This window comes from Sander lucioperca, chromosome 21 (genome assembly GCF_008315115.2).
Source record: "Sander lucioperca isolate FBNREF2018 chromosome 21, SLUC_FBN_1.2, whole genome shotgun sequence".
Taxonomy (NCBI): domain Eukaryota; kingdom Metazoa; phylum Chordata; class Actinopteri; order Perciformes; family Percidae; genus Sander; species Sander lucioperca.
The window spans coordinates 16,036,009-16,062,611 of record NC_050193.1 but is presented as its reverse complement, the minus strand read 5'-3'; the positions used below and the strand labels follow the sequence as shown (position 1 = coordinate 16,062,611).

The window sequence follows — 26,603 nt, the reverse complement described above, 5'->3', positions numbered from 1 at the left end:
AATGGTTGCATGCAGTCAGTGACATTACAGTACCATTTACATCACCCCCCCCCCTTAACTTTCTGAAAGGCACATGACAGATCAGTGGGTTTTCACAATATCATCATCCTCCATTCAGACTTCTTTTTTCTTTCCTCTCTCTCTTCTTCGCCATCCTTTCATCCGAGTGCATTTAGCTAGAGGCCAATCTCCCCACCCCCCTCTTCCCTTTCTCCACATGTCCTGTAAAGGCCCTTATGTCATTATCACTCCATCCTTTTCTTAGCATACCATGTTCCCCAATTCCATTTTTCTGATACCAGCTCTTACAAAACTACGTCAGCTCTTCTTACTTCACCTTCTCTTGCTTCTCTTTCTCTGTTTTTTCTCTCCCGGCCCTTTGTCCACCGGCTCCGGCAAGTCCAAAGTTAATTGCGGTATCCGTACTGCAACACACTAACACAGGATTGGATTACAATGTGATTTAATGGATGGAAGGACATTTTCCTTACTCTGAAATTGATTGTCTCCAGGGACGGCGGCATGTGACGGCTTGACATGGGTTGTTCTTGTATTTCTTGGTGGCTGTGAAAGGTTACAGTTGTAACGGAGTACAGAGAGAGTTGTGTGAAGTCTGACAGCCCCTCTGTTCACAGCGTGAACATACATGTTTTCTATGCTCTCTACCTCTTTGCCTTTTTTACCGTTCATGCTACTACCTCCTTGTCTCTCCCCTCTAACCTTTTCTAACCTAATCTTTTCTTCTCTTTCTTCTGTCCCTGCATCCTCAGTCTTCCTTCCTCCCTCCTCTCTCCAACTTTCCTCTCCCTCCATTCCCTGCAATCCCTCCTCCTCCTCTCAAACATCACACAATCCCCTCCTATCCCAATCCAGCTCACCCTCGCTTTCTCCCTCCCTCTTCCTTTATCTCTCCCTCCCTCTCTCTTTCTCCCCTTCATCTCACCTCCAGCCAGCCGGAGCAGCCTTCTCCTCTTGGATCGCACAGCCCGCCTGCTCTCGTCCACTTTCTCTTTCTCTTCATACCTCTTACTCTCTCTGCTGTCTCCTGTCTTTTAGCTCTTTTCTCTCTCTTTCTCTCTTTCTGTCCTCCACTTCTCTCCAGCCGGCAGAAGCTTGCACGCGTGCCACTCTTCCTTCAACTACTGAGGATTCAGAAGCACTCGGGACTAAGACCCTGTCACCGGAGGTAAGTGTCTACGGTATGTCTGTCTGTGTGTGTTGTGGTCATTACCTTACATGCATCAGCTGCTGCTTTAGTAGGCGGATGACTGGTGAAAAGAAGAGAATAAGGGTAGTGGAGAAAGCCCTCTGTTCTGCAGTATATGGCAGAGAGACATGAGAGGAGATTGAAAAAGATGTAGAAAAAGGCAAACAGCGCTAGATGATGGTGAAGATAATTGTGTGTTGAGTGAAAGAAAAGCATGGAAAAAGAAAGGCTATTTCAGTGCAGGAGTCACAACCGACTGCTGCATCGAAAAAGACAAAAAAGAGTGAGAGTTCACAAAGATGGAAAGAAAAGCACAAATTTAAATGGAAGAAAAACATTAAAAATTAATTAGAGAGCAGCCAACAGAGAGTGAGCGAAATAATTAAAAAATGTGAATGGGATGCTGATGTTTCCCCGGCGTAGCAGCTGAATGCCCACAAATGCAGCTGTGCCTGCCTCCTCCTCTCCCGTAAGAAATCCCATTCACAAACAGGACCTGAAAACAGGCGATGGTGATTGGTTCCCTGAGCTCTGTGTGTGTGTGTGTGTGTATGTGTGTGAAAGACAGAAAGGAAGGAGGAGGCCCATTTCATTCCTGTGCGGGTGATACTGAGGCTTTGGAGCATATGCTTGAATGAAACTGCAGGGTATGTGCTTATACATTAAAATTACCTACAGTCCATACTATACAGGAATGTAGAATGTAGAGAAGGTTGTGATGTATAGTGACACTGCATTTAAATTTCTTGATCCATTTTTTTTTATTGGCACAACATAACATCACAATAATGTGTGTGGACAGACTGAGTGGTGATTTTGCACCAGACTCAAACTTCTTTTTTCCCTCCCAAGTCTTTCTCCCTCATTGCGTCATTCTCAGTGCTGTTCCAGATTGTCATCCCTCTCCCCGCCACCGCCACTGCAACTGCCACTGCCACAATCTCTCTGCCACCGCTTACCCTCTTAGATTAACAGCTGTCCAAACAGCATTGCTCTCATGCCTTGCCAATGCAGGCCAATTAGAAAGTGACAGGGAAGCTGTTGGTGCGTAAGACTAGAAAGGCAGGGAGGAGATGCAGAAGGTAGAAAAATGGAGGTGAGGAGGAGAGGAGGAGAGATGGTTAAGATACCTTCTCAGGTCACAATGTAGAGAAGAGTAGGCCAAAAAAAGAGATGAGAAACATATGGCAGAAATTTGATGAGAATTTTAGGAAGCAGAGCTTGAGATTTTTCACAGAGTAAGGGAAAACTTTGACCTGCTGTTGACACTAGAGGAAAAGTCAGTAGAATATATCCTCTAGGTACCTTGAATATCTGTAGCAAAGTTCATGGCAAGAAGAGCTTGTACGAATGGTCATAGTAGGTCAGAGATATAGCTTGGAGCCATTCCATGTAATGCGTTATGAAGTGAATATCATTTTTAATTGTGTGCCAGTTCCAGTGGGATGAATAACTTTATCTGCATCAAAGGCAGACATAAATGGTTTGATCCAGACTGGGTGAGGAAAATGTTATTTCAATCTCGTTAAATTAATCTCAAATCCTCATTAATGGAGAAAGTTACACATTATCCATTAGTCCTTTAGGGCAGCCACACTTCAAGAATCAGCAGGGTTGAGAGGAAGAAACAGTTGTGTCATCTGTATATACACAAAACTATATATTGAACATTGGGAATCATGTAAATAGAAAAAAGAATAGGGCCCAGAATCGATCCTTGAGGTACACCACAAGTATGTTTTGTAGAATAGGAAATAGAGAAATAGTCAGAGAGATAGGATTTGAACCACTCAATAGATAAATTGGTGAAGAGAGACTGATTCATGAGAGTAAAGAAAAAATGTAGTCAGCCCCACTACAGAGGAGAGCATAAAAAGTAAGTAGCCATTATTGTTAAAAAGAATTCCTCTTTTTTCCCCACAACAGGATACTATAGATTACATATAGTCTACACCCCTCTGGACTTTTCTCCACTCTCACGTCCCTATAGACTTTATCACCACTTCTCCATTAGATATAAAAGTCAGGTGTGATGCATGGTAGCATATCCTTTCCTGATTTCATTGGAAATCAGTGATTTAACGAGCGTGGAGCTCTCTGGAGTGTGAAATACCCAGGTGTGATATAATGCTCCTGGGGGATGAGTTTTTGCGTGTGTGTGTGTTTGTGTGTGTGTGAGAGAGAGAGAGAGAGAGAGAGAGAGAGGGACAGGCAGGTGGAAAGGAGGTGTAAATGAGTGTGTGGGAAGGACAATGAAGAAAAAGGATATGTGTTTAAATGTGTGTGGAACTGTGACGTATTGATGCTGGGGTGTTTAGGGACACATGGAGAACCAGTGAAGGAGAAATTTCAGACTGTGTCAGTGGGATTGGGACAGGTGGACTGGGAAAGGTATTTAAGCACCATAACAGTCAGACTGGGGGTTCAGGCTCAGCCTGTGTATTTGTGTTTATATTTGTGTGTGTATTGACAATATGTGGTCTAGTTGGTCCTATTAAGCGCTCTGATTAACCGCTAAATGCTGGTTTGAGGTGGCAGTGGAGATGAAAAATAGTGTGTGTGTGTGTGTGTGTGTGTGTGTGTGTGTGTCTGTGTGTGTGTCTGTGTGTGTGTTTGCACTTTCCCTATTCTGTCATAGCACAATTTGTCTATACCGCCACATAATTGCTCATGATTTAGTATATTATGAGGTGAATGATCCAAAGAGGGCTTGCTTCAATGGTTTCTTTTGAAAGATTGTGCTAAAAAGTGTGACTCCTTACACTTAATGATTATCATTAATGGGGCATGCAGATATCTGCCCTGGTGTTTCTAATAATTATAAATCAATCCAAAAGTGTGAAATCATTTAAAATATAATTAGGTTCAATGACGGGTCATTTTAAATATAAAAATCCCCACTGGTTTAATTTCCGACTCATTCAAATGTCACTAATGTAAAACAAGCCTAAGAATTTGCTAGCGGCTCTGTCAGGCTGTAACACGGTGCTTTGAGCTAAATGCTAACCTCGGCACGCTAACATGCTCATAATGACAAGGCTAGCATGTTGATATTTAGCAGGTAGAAGGTTTATCATGTTCACCATCTTACTTTAGCATGTTAAAGTGCTCATATTATGCTTTCTGGCTTTTTCCCTTGCCCTTTATTTTGTTATATATCTTTTTGTGCATGTTATAGGTTTACAAAGTGAAAAAGCCCAAAGTCCACCCCAAAGGCACTTACCATCTTCCAGAGGAAACACTGTTCACAAACTGTTCCAAACTGCTCTATTGTAGTCCAACCTTTACTTCAGAGACAAACGTGGTCACTTTGTAACACACGTTACAATGCTCGCCTAGCTGCTAGCATGGCACGACCTCATGCTCTGCAACTGACAAGCTAGCAGTGCTTACCTAGCTACTGCGCATGTGCGACTCCCAACAAAGATGGGAGGAACAGAAGTGAGATGTCTCACTCTGTAGCTAAAACAGAGAGCTCAACACACAGGGTGAAAAGAGGAGCTGCAGCAATGTGCAGTACAAAAATATGGTGTTTTCTGAAAATTAAACCATGTAAACCTATTCTGGTACAACCTCTAAATACAATTATGAACCTGAAAATGAGCATAATATGAGCACTTTAACTCAAATTTGCGAGTTAGCGCTTAACACAAATTATAGTTGATAGGCTGATGGGAATGTCATTGGTACAATAGAGCCAGAGCGCTAGCATGGCTAAAAATGCATAAAGGAACAGAAACACACACAAACCTCAAAATGTATCTTGAAACTGCCCATTGAAATGGATTAATTATCTGTTCCTACAGATATATCGTTCAGACCTGCATTCAGACTTGGGGCCCTATCTTTCACCCAGCGCAATTGACTTTGTACACCGACGCATGTATCATTCCTATTTTGCACCTGACGCACAGCGGACTTTTCCCTCCACAGACTCACGTCTGTAAATTAGGGAATTAACTTGCGCTCCCGGGGGCGGTTCAGTAAAAAGAGGAGGCGTGTTCCGACGCAAACTTTCCCTAGTGCTATTTTGCAGTTTCAGAAAACAATTCTGCCACAGACCAGGAAAAACCTAGTCTAAAGTCAGTGGCGCGTTATTCAGATGCTATTTTAAAGGCTCATGCTTGGCCGTAATGTAGAGTGTGCACACCGTGCATACACTTTGCTTCTCTCATCTCACGGACCCAGCAGTTCCCATTTTTGCAAACCATACATAAAATATGACCTTGTTTTACACAACATTTCCATGAATCATGGATGTGTTGATGACATAAATGAGGAAATATTAGAGGACTTAAGGAGATGTGATGTTGAACTGCATGTGCCGATGCCACTTAACTCAAATGCCCCAGCAGCAGCACGGGAGAGGAGAGACAGAAGAGCTGCATCGTCTATAGTGAGGTAATCTCGGTCTAATGTTAGACTACATTGCAAAAATATCACCATGCATTCATAACCTCGTGATTCAGTGAGAGTGAGCCCAAAACATTGGAAAGTATGTTTTTGTGACATTTCTTTATTTACATTTTGTCAAAAAGAAAAATCAATAGCAAACGTAGGTCTCCTCGGCTGTGAACCGCTCCTGGCGTGTGCCCATGGATGTATTAAGAGCGTGCGCCTAGCAAATCCTCCATTATAATAGAAATCCGCCATGGAACAAAGGGAATGTGAGATAACTCTCTGATTGGTTTATTGCACGTTACGCCCAAACTACACCTATGAGTAATGTAGCTACTTCAGACCAAGTGTCCATTTATCCCGCTGGTATAATAGCAACAGCGCCCGAGGTCTGCCCACAAAGCTACTTGCGTTTGGCGTTTGATACTTGCGTTTCAGATCGTTAAAATAGGGCCTTTGATGTGAAACCACACACATTGCGAGCAGTTGGGGCATGATTGTGTGCATGCATATGTGTGTGTATACAGTATGCTTGTGTGTATTCCTGTGTATTGTCGGGATCCTATCTTTTGTTCTACACTGCCAATTGCCCTCTGGTTGTCTATTTTCTCTCTTCTGCTGTTCTCCGTTGTGTGGAGACATACAGTAACGGTGAATGTGAATGTGTTCAAGGGTATTCTGTGCTTCAGCTCATTTGTGCTCTTACACTAAAGAGTAACTCCCCTTTAGTCAAATGTTCTTTAAGCAAAGCACTTTTGTTTCTTAAGAGAGAACTCAGGTCCAAAAGGTTGTTGAGTTATTTGAAGAGTTGGGTGTGTTTCTATGTGTTCTATGTGAGATTATTTTTAGTGAGGTCAAAAAGTCGATACTAACTTTAAACCGTCACAGAAGTCATCCCGGTGCAACAGGAGTCAGCCCACTTCCAATTAGAAAACCTGTGGCCTCTTAAATGAGATCATTAATGAACCCATGGTCAGATGGGAGCGAGAGCGAGCAAAAATGGATTGAGACGTTTCTTATTATAGAGCTTGATCTTTTTTCTTTTCTTTTTTTTAGGAAAGACAAATTAAATAGGATGATGATGTGACCTATTTTGTCAAAGCCACTTAAAGCCTCCATCTTTGGGGAACAAAGTCATGGTATATATAGAGAGAGTGAGTGAACAGCATCCAAGGGTAAACGTTTACTTGGTCAACAAATTTGTTCTGAACATCAGTGCTGAATTATACAAATCCAATCATTTCATTGGTTCTTATTTAAGACCACTTTCAACTGGTTTTATAATTTTAAGGGTAAATTATCATGCTATTGTGGAGCTTATATGGACACACTTCGTAGACTACAATCTTCATTGAAAACAAAACAGGCCATTTATCATTCATAGAAACATTACTGTATATTAACAAACACATCTGTACCTTATTATTACATATACTGCTAAGTTGACCATGATTACACTTCCATTCTAAAAGGAACAATATGGGTCTAATATCCTTGATGAAATAGTTTAATATTTCTGGAAATATGCTTTTCACTTTCTTGCTGAGAGTTAGATGAGAAGATGGAAACCACTCGTTTCTAAGAGTGGTATAAATCTTCTCATTTAACTCTTGGAAAGTCAATGAGCTTATTTCACAAAATACACAAAACTATTCCTTTAAAGGTCAATGATACCTTAAATACATTGCACAATACATAGACCTATTGTATGTGATTATTTTACTTCAAATTTTAGAAAAATGTCCATGAAAAAAACGCAATGCATCCCTTTGTGTTTTAAAAAACTTAAATCCAAAACAGAACTTTCCAAAAATGGAGCACCACTTTACATTCTTTACCTGTTCGTTTCCTGTTCCGCATCTAATGTTTTCAAACTAGGATTATTCAAAGTGAGTGAAAAGTTCTTAGCTCCCAGCAGCAACACAAGAGAACAATTGGGAAAAGGAAGAAGTGCCGTTCAGGCCCAGTGCCCTATATGCAAAGCAGAGTTATCTTTTAACAGCTCAAGCTAATGTAGAGCAACGAACTGTCAATGGTCAGATGGAATTGCATTATCTACCCGTGAACTGAATGACAGCTCATCTCAATAGCTGAGATTAGGCAAGATGAGCCGTAGCTGTGGCCTTGCAAAGCAGCATTCGTTGTGAACAATATCCATCAATCCCCCTTTAGTGTCATATCCAAGACCACATCCCGCCCCTCAGGACCAAAGGCCAGGGGAAGTTTTCCTTCCATTTATCGCTTCCTCCTCTTCCTGTACTCCCCTTTCGTCTGACCTTTATTTCCAATTCCCTGACTCTACATTTAATTTAATCCGCAATCCTCATCCCATCACCCATACTCGCTCCTCCCTGGTGCAATCTCTGCATTATCGCCTACTTTGCTGCTCAGCTCTATGCTAACAGAGCGTAGGCCTAATAAGTTCTGCTGCTAGCCCGATTTGTTCAGGCCAAAGCCAGGGCTGGGGTTGATGCTCACATCTGACCTGATGCTGACCCGAATCCAAAGAAAATGTTTTAACATCATAACTTCCCGCCTCTTTCCGTATCTCTCTCATTCTCTCTCTTGTACACACGTTTACTGAGGGGTGGAAAGGTTTAAAGGTGCGACCAGGCAAAGGGTGCAAGGAACATGTTATGAATTGAGTAAAATATGTGTGCATGTGTGCTGTAAGACTATACTTCATAAACAGAGAAGGATCATAAGAAAAAGAAGAGACTGGAGAAAAAATAACAGAATCAACTGATACTTAACAGATTTAGTGTCGCATTTTTACAATATTGTCGGAACTCAGGATAGACATTTAAAAAAGGAAGATTCCGCATAATTGATGCAGCAGAACCAGAGATATCATAATTTTTATTCCACACAATTATTTTTTCAAAACCTGGAGCCTACATTTCCTACAATGCAACTGAACTGAGAACAGTTCGATCAGAATTTTGGTTGTGTTGTTAGTAGCGGCTAATGTAACTTTGAGGCGCTACCCTCAAAGGGATGTCTGGCAAGGTCATCATCATCTTTCTAACTCCCCCCCCCCCCCCCCAGATTATTTTCATTTTGAAATTTTGAGGCTGAAAGTCTTCAAGCTGACTCACTGGAGGCAAATGATCAGAAACGTTTTTCCACATATGCCGTCGTACCTACCAAGACCTGTACAAAGAGTTTCTGACTCCAACTTGTCACACAAACACATTGTATGTTTGACATTCTTTTTTAAAGATGCAGCTCTAAAGTTATACATTTTGAATATAAGACTTAAGATTGTTTTGACTATCATACTATTATGAACTATTTATGATCACCATTTTGTCAGCAATAGCCATTTACTGCATTTACATTCTGAAACACATAGACCTTTTCATTGTTAGTGATGGAGTCTGCCATTACCGTTCTGGATTCGATTTGATGTCTTTGGATACCTGACCAAAATTTAAAGTTCACATGGAACTTTATTCTCACAGAGGGAATACTAAGGATCCATACCTCTGTGAAATACAGCAAAGAAAATGATTACAGTCTGTCCCGACTGAGGCCTGCGTTATCATCAGTGTGAGGCGTTGGAGTAGAAGGTTGGAGACAGATGATGCTTTCATGAGGCTTTCCTGTTTCTATGGACTTTTGTCACGGGGGTTGAGTGGCACGTGTGCTTTTGTGTTAATGTGAAAGTGCATTTCACATTACCTTACTTATTTTATTATGTACAGAAGCTGTATGCTCATGGAGATGGGGCATTTTTACGGAGTCGTATACCGTCATAGAAGACTGTATCTCTATTCAGATCCTCCCCTGAAGATATACCTCAATTACACTGTCACTGTCTTTTGTGGCTTTATGAATGAATGCACATTTCTTTCCTTTATGTGAATGTGCATATTCCATCCTCAACCACTTGCCTTTCCCCCCATTTTCCATCCTGCCCTCTTTTCTTGTAAGAACGCTGGCCTCAGCAAACAGGCCTGAGGCAAGTCTGAGTGTGGAACGAGTGTCAGAATGAACATGAGACACTAAGAGGGTGTGTGTGTGTGTGTGTGTGTGTGTGTGTGTGTGTGTGTGTGTGTGTGTGTGTTGTGTGTGTTGATGTGGAAGCCCCTTTTGGAGCTAGTGTCTTTTATGTATGAGCAGTCGAGAGTGTGCTACTACTGCTGTAACTGTCGGGGTTTTCTGCTGCAAGGTCAGTGGAGCTCCCCCCCCCCATCTCTCTGTTACTGCAGGAGTTGCTGTAAGTGACAATAGGGTGTCAGCTGCTGCTGCTGCTGACCAGGCATCACTGCCGGGGTTAGGAATGCAGGGCAACACACACATACTGGCACAAATTGGCCTCCATGTGCACACTCATGCGTGCGGGCCAGCGTTGCTCACTCATGCAGATGCCAGTTCAAATGCATGTACACACACACCATGCAACCATGCCACCAGCGCTGAGAAAAGTTTATTGATGAGCGCTCGAGTTGACGTGTGGATAACTATCCTACTTACTCTCGTACTCCACCAAACGCATCATTATCCAGCTGTAAAGATACAGTCTATATTTAGACGATCCGAAACAACCACCAAGCTCACTGCAGTCACGTCATGTATCAATGCACAAACCACTTGTGTAATGATGCACAAAATGAGTTGGATGAATAATAGTCGACAAGGTTAATGCTAGTTGCAAGTAGCAGCTGAAGTAAGAATCCTAATTATGATAGAAAGTGGATGACAGTGTAGTCTTTCACAAGGTCAAACTTCTCTCCTTAAGAAGAAACAAATCTGCTAACAACCATGTAGGCGAACGCCCCCAAACACCCCGACCTCATGTACGATGAATTTAACCAACTTGAAACTGTGGCTTTAACAATCCCTCCTCTCCTCGCTGCCTCTTTTCTCCCCGCCCCTCCCCCCTCTCTGCTCTCCTCTCACATCACAGACGTGGTCCAGAATACAAATTGTGTTTTCTTTTCTTTATTTGGGTAGCCTATAATGCTGTAGGCCAGATGAGAATGGGAGACGGGAATGAATGCGTCCCACCAAAAGAAAAGTGGGGCGACAATGAGGTGGCAAAGCTGCTCGACAGACAAAAAGACAAGATGACAAAGAGAGGTAGAAATAAAGACACGCTGAGAGGGAGACAATATTGTAGAGATGAATAGAAGATACAGGAACAGGGAGAAAAGATACAGAGACAAAAGGTAAAATGATGACAAAGGAGGATGTACTTAAGATGTGTTCTATAAAGGACAGGCTGTTGAATAGTCTTTAAAGATGTGGTTCATTGTTTGTTCCAAGCAACAAAGATACAAATCTCCTCAATAGTGTCCGAAAGCTGCATGATGCTGGGGGGGGTGTTGATTCTCAGTGGGATTGACTGGACAAGTGACCGTTTCACATTACAGCGAGTCCTTTGATTCCATGTTCAGATCAAAAATATCAATCAATGATGCTTACACAGGGTACATCAGATGTGGCCCGTGCTTTACAATAAAAGGCAACGAGAAACTCCGTCCTGCGGAAAAAAATTATATTCCATTTTAAACAGGGTTCTAAAGTTTCTATATGCCATCATTTTGTAATTTGTTTGAGTCCTGCGTTGCTCTCTGAATTTGGATGTGACCTATGGCGTATCTTTTGCAGCTACGTGTTTATGCTTTACAAAGCCTACTTTTTCACAATTCATCACTGTATTAAAGTAGCACTCATTTAGTAGCACATATTTAGTACTGCACTTCCATGAAGTTGGGGTAGAGACTTATTAAAAAGAAGAAGGGTCAAAAATCGAAGTAGCAGACACCGAGATATCCTAAGTTTTAATTCCCTAGTATGTGTGAAGCTCCAAATATGCTGTATCATACGTTTCCCATAAGGCAACTCAAGAGCAACTGTTTCATTAGACCCTCCCTAGTCTCGCATTGCCAGACCTTCCTCTACAGCGCTGCAGAGGAGGGTCTGGCTATTCCACACAGCATTCTGGGATGGGAGAAAAACCTGCTCTGGTTAATTGGCATTTCTTTAAACCAATCACAACTGTCTTGGGCACCGCACGGAGTCCCGGTGCCTCTGTAAAATAGCCTCAGGAAGAAACTTGTTTTGGTGGAACATGTGTACATTCAAAAGTTGTTTTAGTCATGCAAAACAGAAAACTCAGATTGGACAGATAGTCTAGCTAGCTGTCTGGATTTACCCTGCAGAGATCTGAGGGGCAGTCCTCATAAATCCACCGGAGTTTAAAATTTCAACACAAAGAAAGCGTAAGGTAACGGACATCCGGCTGAAAAGAAGGACATTCGGCGGAATTTCCGGTGGCAATCCTGGAAGTGGAAGGTCGTAGATTTAGACTAGACCCTTCCTGCCTTATAAATGATGACTTCTTTAAGACTTCACCGCTGTGTAGTTCAATGGGCCGTACAGGCATTAGTATGTCATAGTGAGTGGAAAGTGCCTTTGAGCAGGACACCAAAAGCGGCTGTTCCGTCCTGACAAGTACGAGACCTGTGATACACTCATTGTAAGTCACTACTCTTAACCAGGCAAGGTTTGTCCTGTGCCCCTCAGAGACAGCACACAGTGAGTAAGGCCTGAGAGTCCATCAACCTTTATTAAAATCAACAGAAAGCGGGCCTGTCTGCCACTCACCCCATAGGATCCCTCGCTTTTTCACTTGATGGAAGGGTAAACACTGTCAATGCTTCACTCAAGCTGGCCCGCTGCGTGTGGCGGCTGGCATAGAGCAAGACAGAGCGACGACATTAGAGGAAACAAAGCAGGAGCAGGGAGAGAGGAAGAGGAGGGAGGGGAGGATCGGCACCAAAAGGCCAGGGGGGATTTGTTTGTGTGATTGTGTGTCTATGCTTCATATTTTGTGTGTGTGTGTGTGTGTGTGTGTGTGTGTGTGTGTGTGTGTGTGTGTGTGTGTGTGTGTGTGTGTGTGTAGACCACTGCCCGGAAGGAGGTGTGTGTGTCTCTCTGACCCCATTTACTCCGGACTGTACCGTTTTTGTGTTGCATTGCATTAAGTGCCACACCAGCTACAATACACACACAGACACAGACAATCAATGTTGTTCTTGTTTGATTTAGGCTTTTCCCTAAACAAAGCTCAGTCAAACTGGACTCCATCACTTTAAAGCAGCCAAGAAAAAAAAAAAAACCTTACATCACACTGCTATGAGCCAGCCAGGCATGACGAAGACTGCGGTATTTTCAGCCGGGGAGACACAAACTCTCTCTGTCTCTCTCACACACACACACACACACACACACACACACACACACACACACACACACACACACACACACACACACACACAATGCCTCTTTTATAGCCCTCTCTATGACGCTGCACCTCCAGTGACAAATAACAGTATTTAAAGATTTAAAAGAGTGTAACTCGAAGAGGAAATAGGTTAAAGTGTGAGTGCCTCAGTGCTGTCGCAAGTGAAGGTTAAAGGTCCCATGTCATGAAAATGTCACTTTATGAGGTTTTTTAACATTAATATGAGTTCCCCCAGCCTGCCTATGGTCCCCCAGTGGCTAGAAATGGCGACAGATGTAAACCGAGCCCTGGGTATCCTGCTCTGCCTTTGAGAAAATGAAAGCTCAGATGGGCCAATCTGGAATCTCCTTCTTATGATGTCATAAGGAGGAAGGTTACCTCCCCTTTCTCTGCTTTGCCCGCCCAGAGAATTTGGCCCACCCATGAAAGAGAAAGAGACATCATGGCTTGAAAACAAGCGAAGTATGGCAGTTGGTCAAGGCCACACCCCCACCCTCCACCTTGCTTAACTTTTCAGTTTGGATGCAATGAATCCATCAGCGTGAAAGAAAATCATATGTGTGTGCGTGTGTGTGTGTGTGTTTGGCAGCACCCTGGCCTCCAGGCTCTCTGTCTCATAATGCTGAAGAATAAAACAAGAGAACAAGACAGTAAAAAGGATGAAGCGGCGTTGTAAAGAGACAGAGGAGGGGTGATCACTCTGACTGACATGCAGCCTGCAGGACGGTGACTCTGATCACAGAGAACACTTTCAAACAGACATTTCCCAGTCTAAGTTAGTGGCGTGTGCATCATTTGAATTCTGTTGGTGAAGCAAACTACAAGCTATCGCATCCTGTTCTCAACGTGTTGATTTTCAATTTAAAATTCAAAACAGGATAACGATATGCAAGGTTGATGACTACACGTAGTTTAGCAAAGCGGGAAGTGGTATCCCTCGTGTCAGAGTGGGTTTCCTTCCACAGCCCAAAAACATGCAGGTTAGATGAATTAGGGGCTTTTAATTGCTGGCAGGTGTGAGTATTTGTATCTGTCATATACTGTATGTGTCAGCCCCGTGATAAACTTGCATCCTGTTCAGGATAAGTTGCCTCTCACTCAGTGCATGCTGGGATGGGCTGCAGCCAACCTGCGATCCTGGAAGGGATAACGTGAGTATAAAAGTATATAAATATTAAATTAAAACCCAACTCCGTAAAAACTGTTTTGTGATCTACCGTCAGGATTTGCAGAGACTCACGGTCAGCAGCACAGCAGTCAGACCTTTTTCTACAGCTCCAACAAGCAATAAGAACATGTTTGTGGGCACACTAGTTAAGATTGACTGACTTCCTTTGTTTAAAGATATGCAGGGGAGGAGATGAGGAGCGAACTACAGGTCAGAAAATGCAACAAGTGTATTTCTAGTATTATTCCCAAGAATACGGTTTCTCAACCTTGACTTCCAGCTTTACACACACAACATCCTAAAACCGTTCTCTTTTCTGCTTGGTGGAGCAACAGAAGAGTCCATCTCAATGTTTCCCCTCATTCAAACATGGTTTTATTTCACCAGTTCTTGTCCCCGGAAAAAATGCCAACCTAAGTACATGCTACGACTGAAAGAAAGCCACTTTGCCCAGCTAGTTAAGTATAACTTACTCAGGAATAACAAATAATTCCATGCAATAACACTTTATAATCTAGACACAAACTGTTAAGGGTAAAACTATTATGCAGCAGAGGTGGGGGGCTAGATAAATGAGAAATCAGCATTGTTTGGTTGCATTTCAAAACTTTTTATCTACTTTGCATGATTGAAATGATGATGATTAACAATGGAGCTATTTCCATTTTGTGATAAATGCAGAAACCGCACAAATCTGCCCCTCAAGTCAGGCTCACACAAATATCAATATGTACAGTAATTCATTCTGAAATTCTCCTTGGCTGTTGCAAATGTCTTACTGATTTCTGCCGTGAGAGATGACTTCCATTCACAAACTCCCATTGAGCTACAATGATTCTCCTGTCTCTCCCAGCAAGTTATAATAGCATTCTTATACCTCATTGAGCCTAGAGGCAAAATTATGATAGCGCAGGCTTGAGAACTATTGATGCTGCTGTCTATTTAATCGGCTAGATGAATTAATCTATTTGGAATGAGAAGAGAGAGGAGAGGAGGAGAGACTAATGGCTTGGAAGAGGAGCCAGTGGACGAGGAAATGGCATGGTTTACACATTTGTCACGTGGCGACTCAGACCTCAAAAGGACTGGACCACACTTGTTTGTGAGTGTGTTTCTGGGCATATTATATTATATGTGAAATATTGACCGAATAACTATATATAGTTATAGATTATATAAGCCTATTTATTAGTCACAGTGTGACAACACTATAATCTGATCAGGCATTCTAGCAAAGGCTGACTGGCAAAACATGACAGCTAGTCAGTATTTCCTGGAAAGAGAGAAAAGAAAATAGGAGAAATGCTTGGCACAGTGGGTGCAATGATTGGCTGCTCAGTGTGTGTGTGTGTGTGTGTGTGTGTGTGTGTGTGTGTGTGTGTGTGTGTGTGTGTGTGTGTGTATGTGTGTGTGAGCAACATCCTTGTTCTCCTGTGCTCATAATTCAATGCACCCCACCTGGAGCACAAGAGCCCCTCTGCTGTGGCCAAATGATCCTGCCAGAAGGATGGAGGGACACAGGAATGGAGGAAGAGAGATAAAACAGGAATAGGGGGGATGCAAAATGTGCCAGAAGAGGAGGAAAAAGCAACCACATAGATGTGTGTTGCTAAGAGAAAATAAAAGCGTAAAATTAATATAAGGGGAGTTGGAGATGGGAAGAAGAGAAAGAGAGTCAGGGAAGGACAGCCAAATGAGAGGGTGGAGATGGATGGAGAGGCAGCCAGATAGATGAGGGTGTTAATTTGGGTTGCAGGGAAACAGTCTCTGCAGCTTCATGGGAATGGAGAGAAGCACAGACAAATGAGGGGAAATGTAATTTAAAAAAGAAAAGAAAATAGAGGAACAAAGGAAATGGAGAGAACATGTAGGAAAGTATCATTGCTATTCAGTGTTTGACTGTCCAGTCTGGCTCCAGTCCCAATGGATGATATCAGAGCACTACTTTGGAGGTACTCTAACATCATTATGGCATTAAAATTTAGCTCCAAGGACATTTCCCTTCCCTCACAAACTCACTCACCTTAAAACACATTTGTCAAATTGTGTATCCGGTAGAGACAGCCTGACACAGTGTGTAATTACTCCTGTAATACTGAAGCCATGAAGTGTCTCTGTAGAAAGTTTTTTTTTCAGGTCGGTTCTTTCACTTTGGTGTGAAATGGAAACGAATGCAATGTGAGAGACAATTTTAAAGTTATGTCTGTTTTAAAGGACGATGGGCTTCATGCAAGAACATTTTTTTTAACCCTTTCTCACCCCAAATCTTTCTGTATTTTTTGTGTGACGCTTGTTCTTACCCGTGTTTAACCAAACTCTCTTAACTGCACACACATGTTGTAAATCTTTCGTTTCAACCTGATGACCGTCACCTGTTCATGAGGAGGTGACAGATCTGGACAACTTATGATTGTTGCTCCTAAATCACATTGGCAGACTTGCCAATTAAAAACCAATCTGTACTTGACGTGCCTACAAGCAGTGGTGGAATGTAACTATGTACATTTACTCAAGTACTGTACTTATGTACAAATTTGAGGTACTTGTACTTTACTTGAGTCTTTTCTTTTCATGCTACTTTCTACTTCTACTCCGCTACATTTCAGAGAGAAATATTGTACTTTTTACACCACTACATTAACCTGACAGCTTTAGGTATTAGTTACATTACAAATTAAGATTTTTTGCACACAAATCACATGTAGTTTATAAAATACGATGTTTTATTATAAATTAAACTACCCAATATAATGGCCTACACGTCCAGCTGAAATGATTAGAGGATTAAACACTTAGTTGATTGACAGAACTGTTTGGATCGTTTCCAGTTTGTAAAATGTCAGGATTTTTCTGCATTGAGTTACTTTACTTTTAATACTTTAAGTACATTTTCCTGATCATACTTACATACTTTTACTTAAGTAACATTTTCAATGCACGACTTTTACTTGTAGAGTATTTTTATAGTGTGGTATTAGTATTTTTACTTAAGTGATCTGAATACTTCATCCACCACTGCCTACAAGGGACTAAAACCAGTGCTTAATTTGTAAAGTGGGAGGTCCCGGAGCGCAGAGGGGGGGTGGATCCGGCGACTCAAAACGGGGGTTGGAGGTAACGGAACCCCTTACAAAAATTACACCTGCCTACGTAGCTTCTCTGACTCTGACTAAAAAAGCCTAAACAACGCTGTGTGTACATCAGGGCAATGTTTATTTTTATTTCAGAACGTGCACTGCATCGGTGCGAAATGTAAAAAAAATTAAAAATACACTGCAACGATCGTTTTGAAAAGTAGCAACTATCCATCGGACAATTAAAACATAAAACCCACCGTGGTCTCCACATTCTTGATCGGCAGAAACGATTTTTGCTTGTTTGGGATCCGACTGGCCAGCGTATTTGAAAAAGTTAAGCAAACTTTGTTGTCTTTTTGATATTTTTATCCTCAACCAGCACAAGCGCTTGTGTCACTTGGAGTGCAGCGCCGCGCTGTTGAAGTGCCTCCCCTCCCTCCGTCCCTCTCCCCCCTCTGTCTTACCCTGAAAATTCACCTCAAAACGCATTGAAAATGCAAACACAAGACTTTTGTGGAACTCCAACGGGGAATCAAGACTAACAAGACAGATAACAACATTGAACACTACACAAACAGTAGTTTATTTTTTTCATTTAGGCGACTCATTTTTCATAGTGACACAGGAGGTGCTGGATCCAATAAAAAAGGTTCCGGATCCAACGTCGGAGGTGCCGGAACATGTTCTGGCGTGTTCCGGCTCAAATTAAGCCCTGACTAAAACAATGTTTGTAGGCTTACGGAAACATGCAAAGGTTCTTTACACGGTACCTCTACAAGAACTAAAAGTTGATGGGAGATTGGGTTTTTAAAATTTGATTTGAATTTTGAACTCTGTTGCAGGGTAGATCAATCACTATGCTTACTACTGAATGATATGAAGCATTCGGTACCTGAGATGCAAAAAGACACCTGCCCATTGAGGCACAGCATCTGATCTCGACTCGTCTCACTTGAATAGAGGATGGCGTGATGATGAAATGAGAGAAATGAGAAAACCAGCAGAGATCTTGATGAAACTGACAGATGGCAGCGCCCAGCTGAGAGAGAGAGAGAGACACAGATGTTTCTCCAAGAAGGACAGAAAGAAAAGAAGAAGGAACCCATTCCTGTAGCCTGGCACAGGATGTTACCTCGATAAGAAAACATCCCCTCTGGATGGTTTCGGTTTTCCTCAGCGTAAATTGAAGTTTGAAGTATGAATTTCTAGGCACAGTGCACGGTGCTCTGGCCTAAATGCTACTGTAACATGCTGGTGTTAAGCAGGAATTATGTTAACATAGTTTAGCATGCTAACATTTGCTAATTAGCACTAAACACAAAGTACACTTGAGGCAGATTTTCATTCCATCAGTTTTGCGAGGTATTTAGTCACACACCAAAGTATTTTGACCTGATGATGGTGCTAGATTTAAAAGTTAAAGGACCACCAACGTGATTACAATTCATCCTGGAAGGAACATGAATGTCTGTAGCAAATTTCATGGCAATCCATCCAAAAGTTGTGGCGCCCTGTTAGCTCACCTGGTTGAGTGTGCGCCACATGTACCAAGGGTCAGACCTTACCGCATCGGCCCCTGTTTGATTCCAACCTGCGGCCCTTTGCTGCATCTCGTTCCCCCTTTCTCCCCCCCCTGTCTAGAGCCTTCCTATCAGTTAAAGGCATTAAAGCCCAAAAAATAATCTTTGAAAAGCAAAGAAAGAAAACCCCCCTACCAAAAATGAGCCTCATGGTAGTGCTAGAGGAAATGTCATGGGATCCTCAAAGTCACTAGTGTTCATCACCAGGGGAGCATGAATGCCAGCAGAAACTTTCATGGCAATCTATCCAAACGTTGAAATATTTAGTGCGGAGGAGGGTCTGGCGAGTCCACACAGCATTCTGGGATGGGAGAAAAACATGCTCTGGTTAATTGGCATTTCTTTAAACCAATCACAATCGTCATGGGCGGTGCTAAGCGCCGCACAGAGCCACGGTGCCTCTGCAAAATAGCCTTGGGAAGGAACTTGTTTTGGTTGAACATGTGTACGTTCAAAAGTTGTTTTAGTCGTGAAACAGAAAACTCAGATTGGACAGATAGTCTAGCTAGCTGTCTGGATTTACCCTGCAGAGATCTGAGGAGCAGTTAACCATAGTCCTCAGAAATCCACCGGAGTTTAAAATTCCAACACAAAGAAAGCGGAAGGTAACGGACCTCCGGCCTGAAAAGAAGGACATACGGCGGAATTTCTCGTGGCAACGGAGCAATCCCGGAAGTGGAACGTCGTGGACACAGACTAGAACTAAAGTGGTGAAACGACCAACTGGCTGACTGACCCTGCAAACCCTGGAGCCATGCTGCTAGCGTGGATAAAAAGGACAAGAGCTGCTCTCCGTCTCATCTCTCCCGTCTCTTTCCCACATGCTTTTCCTAATTACTCCCCCTGTCTTTCTCCTGTTCTCCCTCTCCCTCGCCCCATCTCCCTGCTCCCCTCCTTACCTGCCTCATCTGTCACCTCTGATTCCACATCAGCAGCATTTATTAATATGCCCAGTTCAGCAACTACTACAACCGCAAACCTCTGCGTGCGGGTTTGTGTGTCTGTCTCTGCGGGTGTGTGTGGTGTGATTTGAGAGAGGGGGGGGGGACTCCTGGCAGCTGCTATTAATGTTGCCAAGCAGGCAGGGAAGACAAATGTCTGGTGAATGAATGATAAACCAATAAATGATAAGCCTGGTGAGGGGATTGGAGGAATGACCTCAAACACAACTTCTGCCATTCATTCCCTTTGTTTCACTTCATCTCTTTATGCTCTGCAAGATGACAGAAGTGAAGAGTTAAGAATCTTGAGTCCTGCATTGCCAGACCTATCTCCACTGCGCTGTGGAGTAAGGTCCCTTCACACATACACTCATGGATAGGAGGAAGAAGAAAAAACCCTCTGGGTTGTTTGCATTTCTTTAAAGCAATCACAATCGTCTTCGGCACCGCTTAGCTCCTGTCGCAGTAATAGTGGCTCTGCAAAATGGTCTCGGGAAGGAACTTGTTTCGGTGGACATTTGCATCCCACTAAAGAAAACGCCACATACTATATTAAATTAAGTTAACTTTTCACACAATGAAGTAACGTGAGCTATTTAAATTAGCTGGATGCATGGTTAAACGTAATTTGCTCTTACCAGTGTATTGCCGTGTGTATTTTATCCATAGCAAATCCCCGCCAATGGGTCCCAAAACGTCCCAGTTAGATAGTAAATGCCGTAAACATATTTCAGTCAGACAACTCACGTTTAAAATGTTTATTATAACAGCAGAACATCGTGTTTGGCGGCCAGACTCCGACCTCATCACTCCCCGCTGTTTGGGTTTACATTATGTTGTGTTTTTGGACAAAACGGAGATGGATATTTCTTTTCAGACTTTACTTAATTTCCACATTACTTTTACACCGTAGCATTTCTTCAACTCTCTTGTACACTCTTCTTCTACATACCTTCTCCTCTTCTTCTACCCTTACCACTCTGTATATTACCTTCATTACACCAATCATAGTGCCACCTACTGGTGGTGGAGCATATGCATAAATGCCAGTGTCTGCAAACACAACATCTCCCCTGTTACTCATAGGAATGCCACTAGCTCATCATGAACAGAACTCATTAAAGTTATTCAACATTTCACTGTTCTTCTGTAATCAAAACTTTCCAGGTGTGTTTACATTACATACAGCTAAACATTCTAACTTGTATGATGAAATATCAACCAACAGTGTTCAGTGTCAACAGCCAGTGGTAATGCATGAAATATAAGGCTTCTGTAATAACTCAAATTCAACATGGTATTAAAGTAAGCATTGTCAGGTAAGTGCAACCAGAAAAACATTCAACTAAAAACCTTCAAGTTTTATATATATAATAACTGAAAATTCACATGGACTCAAATTCACATTATATCATTTTTCACATTTCACTTTTTTTCAAATAGGGCAGAGATCAGCCTACACCCTTTACATAACTTATTGTCTCAGACTTATGTCATCACAAAATTCTTCGTCCAGGCTGGTGGTTGACTCTCTCTACGGCGTGCAGATGTTGATGAAGTCTCTGGACTGGTGTTTTCTGCTGTCCCATGTTGTGGTGACTCCTGCGGATTCTCCTTGCAACGAGAAAGGAGTGCTGCGTTCCACCTTTTTCCATCGCTTAGGATGAAGGAGTTCAGCTGTTTCTTTACAGTCACAGGGTCAGTGTACTGTCTCTCTCCCTTTCCCACATGAAAAGGCTTGCGTATGCGGACATTAACACCCACGGCGATGTTGGAAGGCTTCACGCCGCTGTGTGTCTTTTGCTCTTGGCCTGCTGTTGAACGACTCTGGACCGGATGTGCTCATATTTCTCCCCGTCTTTTGGAGGTAGGACATTGAGCTTTGTCTGCGTTGGTCTCCCTCTCAGGAGCTGGAACGGGGTTTCGCCAGTGGTTGCATGAGCTGTGGCGCTGTACCTCTGGAGCATATCAGTGACTGCCATCTTCCATGGACGATGAGCTACCTCTGCAGCTTGAACACAGTCTTTCAACACCCTATTAAAGCTTTCAACGCACCCATTCATCAGGAAATCAGCAAAGGCAGGTGAAGTGAATTGCGGCCCATTATTTGTTGTAATGGCACAGGGGTTTCCTTCGCGTGCAAAGATAGCGGCCAGGAATGTCACAACTGTGGCCGTAGTTGCTGTTGAAGTGAAGGCTATTTCAGGCCATTTACTAAAGTAGTCCACGAGGGTGATGGCAAATCTGCAGTCATAGGTCCCACGTTCAAACGGACCCACAATGTCCATAGCCAAATGCTGAAAAGGGCCCTCTGGAAGCTCCACAGGCTGTAAAGGGGCCGGAGAGACTTTGGCTGTTTTGTCGCATGACTGACAGATTGTACATGATCACTGTGGACCAGGTCATTCATGCATGGCCACCAGTAAAGTTCTCTCAAGCGTTGTTTTGTGCGCACTACACCCTGATGACCTTCGCGCGCCAGATGTACTACTTTCTCCTGAAGAGACTTGGGAACCAGCAGGAAGACAAGCGGCGACTCAACAGCGAGTTCATTCCGCACCAAGAAGTATGGTTGTATATCCTTTGGGAGAGCTTTCTTCACTTTAGGCCACCCGGAACTGATCACCTGTTGCAGCTGTGTAAGTCCAGGACAGTCCTCACATTCAGCTTTGAACTCTGAAAGTGGCAGTGCAGCAAGAAGTGGAGAAGCTTCAGCTATTTCTGTGTATAGGTCGTCCACAGGCTCCACTTCAGTGTTGGAGTCGGTAAGGGGAACACGTGAGCGGCAGTCAGCCAACACATTCTGACTACCCGGCCGGTGCTGCATGTCATACTGGAAACATCCATCATCCATCTTGCAATCCTCATGCCAGCTCTGTTCATGCCTTAAGTGTTGAGGAGAGTCGTGAGTGCTTGGTGGTCAGTTTGGAATGTGAATCTGTGTCCCCACAGGTAGGTACGCCATCTTTCCACTGCCCATACACAGGCTAAGGCCTCTTTTTCAGTAGTCGAGTACTTCTTCTCGGCAGCTGACAGCGTGCGAGAAGCGAAGGCCACAATGCGTTCATGTTTATCTGAGTGGAACTGAGTCAGTACAGCCCCTAACCCATAATCTGAAGCATCTGTAGTAACATAGGTAGGTAGCTTGGAGTCATAGACAGCCAGGGCAGGGCTTTTCAGAAGCATCCTTTTCAGTTCCATGAAGCTCTGGTCTGCTGCGTTATTCCACTTTTGCTCGGCCTGCGTGTTAGTTCTGAACAGCTGTCGCAGTGGCTCCAGTTTGGCAAGAGTTTACTGAACCAGGAAGTCAGTCCTAGGAAGGAGCGTAGTGCTGCCATGTCTTTCGGTGCTGGGGCTTCAGCAATGGCAGTCAGATGATCTGGGATTGGCGTAGCCCTTCTTTGGAGATCGCATGCCCCAAAAAGCGAATGCTGGTTTGACCAAAAGAGCTTTTGTCAAAGCTGATCTGAAGATTCGCATCTGTAAGACACTGAAGGACTGCTTGCAGGTTCATGTCATGCTTTTCTTTTGAGTCTCCGTACACAATGATATCATCCAAGTAGTTCTGCACTCCTGGCAGGTCTTTCAAGACTGTCTGCATCATTTTCTGGAATGCAGAGGGAGCGGATGCAAGGCAAAATGGGACTCGTGTGAACCTGAAGATTCCCTCGTGCGTTATGAAAGCGGTCAAGTTGCGGCTCTCAGCGTGCAGCGGCAGTTGATGGTAAGCGGAACTCAAGTCAATCTGGCTGCAGTGTGTGGTGCCTGCTAGCGCTGAGAACAAGTCCTCCATATGAGGAAGATAGCAGTCCATGATCACACTCTTATTTGGTTCACGGAGGTCAACACACAATCACTTTCTGAACGCTTCCGTGCTACTACAAGGGGACTCACCCATTCAGATGCATCCACTTGTTCCACAATGCCTGCTTACCTCAAGGATGCTCAGTGGTAGACGTCTCAACTTTTGACCTACTGGCTGCACAGCACTGTTTGTCTGAACTTTGTGAATGAAACCTTTCACACATCCAAGTTGATGGGGTGAGGCAGAATCAACATTGTACACTGTGGAGTTTGGTTTGGCGTTTTCATTTTCATCAATGACTTTGCCTCCAATAATGTTGACATTGAGTGCATTAATCAAGTCCAGGCCCAGCAAAGGCGATCAAGATTTAACAATGTAAAAGTCTGTACAAGCTTTGTTGCATGTATCTGCTATCGCAGCAGTTGCTGACAGACCAATCACAGGCAACTCCCCTTTAGCATAAGTGACAAGTCTGACTAACACTAGGTTCACTGAGTGGGCAATTCCAAAGTATTGTTTGTACATTGACTCTGGCAGAATAGATACAGCAGCTCCCGTATCTACAATGAGCTCCACGGCGCGAGAATTTCCCTCTGGTGCTTCAATGTTCAATATTAATAGTATTAATAGTAATTTTCTTGTAAGCTGCTGCCAAATATTTAGTAGTAATTTGTCTCTTACAGCACTGAGAGACGCATTCAAGATGAGTTGATCCCGTATTATTTCACTCTCCATCTGTGCAAAATCACAATGCGTGGCTATAGCTCTCAAAGCTGTTACATTTTATTAAGCGGTTCCATCAGTTCCTTGAACACGTTATCTGAATGTGTGTCTGCAAGCCACCACATTGACTTTCGGTACAAAGTTCTTTTCGAGAGCGGCCATAGCCTCATCGAATGTCGTACCTTGCTCCGGCAGACTGTAGAAAACACCTTGTCCCTCCGGACCCAGGCTATGAAGTAGAACTGCACGTTTCTTAGCATCTGGCCACGTGTTTCCAGTAGCATGTATGGCTAACATATAGTTGTCGAAAATCTTTCTCCACTTAGCAAACGGTATTGGAGGCTCACCCACTTGAGGAAGAAATGGTGGTGGACCCGGCATTGAAATACTCATCCTCGTCGCCAATTTGTTGTGTTGTGGACAAAATGGAGACGGATATTTCTTTTCAGACTTTACTTAATTTCAGCATTACCTTTACACTCGTAGCATTTCTTCAACTCCCTTGTACACTCTTCTTCTACACACCTTCTCCTCTTCTTCTACCCTTACCACTCTGTATATTCCCTTCATTACACCAAGCATAGTGGTGGAGCATATGCATAAATGCCAGTGTCTGCAAACACAACACATGAGATATTGGGGAGTGATAGTAAAGTAGCTTCCCCTTGCCGGAACCTGCAGGTGGATGCTGGGGTGGTGTTGGGGCTGAAAGCAGGCAGAAATACAGGTGCAGGGCAGCAGCAGCACTGACAAGGTGGAGATGGGGAAATATTGCAGCTTAAATCTTTACAATCATTCCCTAAAAGAACCAAGCAAGTCTGTCTTGTTGCACGATCCAAATTACAAGGTGGAAGGTGTGTGATATCCAGCGGAACTTTGGGTCGCACGGACCTATCCCGTAAATGAACTGTCATCCAGCCAGACTACGTATCTTTGGAGTACTATGCAGTATGTAGGATGAACTGTATCCCCTGCAGCTGTATGTGCGCTGCCCCTACACACACAAACACAAACACACACACTGACATGCTGACACGCAGTAGTGAGGTGCTTAAGTTCTGATGCAGGCCACTAAGGTCCGACTCCCTAGGGTGGAGCAGCTTTCCTTCAGGTGGCAACAACAAAGGCCAAAGTATTGATCGTTTTTTATTCTCACGAGCTCTGTAAGTTAGTGAGCAAAGCTTTTTTTCCCCTGACATCCACGTACACACACATTCTTCCTCTACAGAGCGTGACGGTCAGGGGAAGGACTGATGTTACGGAGCTCTGCTCACTGAATAACACTCACTCCTACATTATCGTTGCACTTTAAGCTACACAGTAATGGATTCCAACACTGATTATGTTCAGCCTACACAGAAAAGATGCACTAACAAATCCCACTCACATACATGAATATGTCCATACATGCCTACACAAACACTTAAACATATATAATGTACATTATGCAATGCTTCCCCAAGGCAAGTTAATGCACATTGACACTGTGAGGTCAGAACAGTGACAGAGTCACTGGATGGTCACTCTGTTGTTATTATGTTTGTGTGTATAGTCTCTATGTGTGCTACTGCAATGTAGCAGGTAGCAAGTCAGAGTGGTTAATGCAGAGGTATAATATGAGTTGTGAACTTGTTGTGACAAGTACCAGTGAATGGGAGTGAGGAGTGTGTGTGTGTGTGTGTGTGTGTGTGTGTGTGTGTGTGTGTGTGTGTGTGTGTGTGTGTGTGTGTGTGTGTGTGCGTGTTGAGGGATGAACATGCCAAAGGGTAAGCCAGCAGCAGATACAGTCACATTTGGAGAAGGCTGTTCAAAGCAAGCTCTGCATCAAAGCACAAGAAAAGAAACTGAACATGAAAATTAAATCCTGAGGGTGTTGATGCGTTTATTTTTCACAGAGGGGCTCCATTTTCTAAAACAACTCTTCTCTATTCATTTCTCCTCTCTTTTCTTTGTTCTTCTTGTCTTGTCTCTCTTCTATGCTCTTCTCTTCTCCCCCTTCTTCTTTTTTCCCTCTATCCTATCCTCTCTTCTCTTTCATAAAATTAAATTAGATAGTTATATTTTAATCGAAACATACCTCATTGTATTAATATTTAAAGTGTCAACTGGCCAACTTGTTCCATGGGGATTTCTAAGCTTTCCATTAGCTGTATAATCAATAACATGACATAGTAAATCGTAAATGGACTTGCATTTAAATAGCGCCTTCCTAGTCCTCCGGCCACTCAAAGCGCTTTACACTACAGGCCACGTTCATCCCATTCACACTAGAGTGCAGATCGGACCGCATTTTTCTGTCCGAGCCCAGCCCACGTCCGACAGAGCAGTCACCGAACTCGACCTGAGCCTGACAAGCATTAAGATATGTATGTCCGAGCCCGACACAGTTAAAATCTAATTTTTTTCTCATACTAATGACACATGTACGTTTGTTTGTGTGGAAAGCCCG

General features: G+C 43.2%; 1 protein-coding gene across 1 annotated transcript in view; it reads left to right on the top strand.

Moving 5' to 3' along the window:
- Positions 1-920: 920 nt before the first annotated feature.
- pvalb6 (parvalbumin 6) overlaps positions 921-26,603 on the top strand; it is a 50,781-nt gene continuing 25,098 nt past the window's right edge. The window contains exon 1 of the mRNA XM_031320734.2: positions 921-1,186. The gene's annotated coding sequence lies outside the window, so the exon portion shown is untranslated. The remainder of the gene's footprint in view (positions 1,187-26,603) is intronic.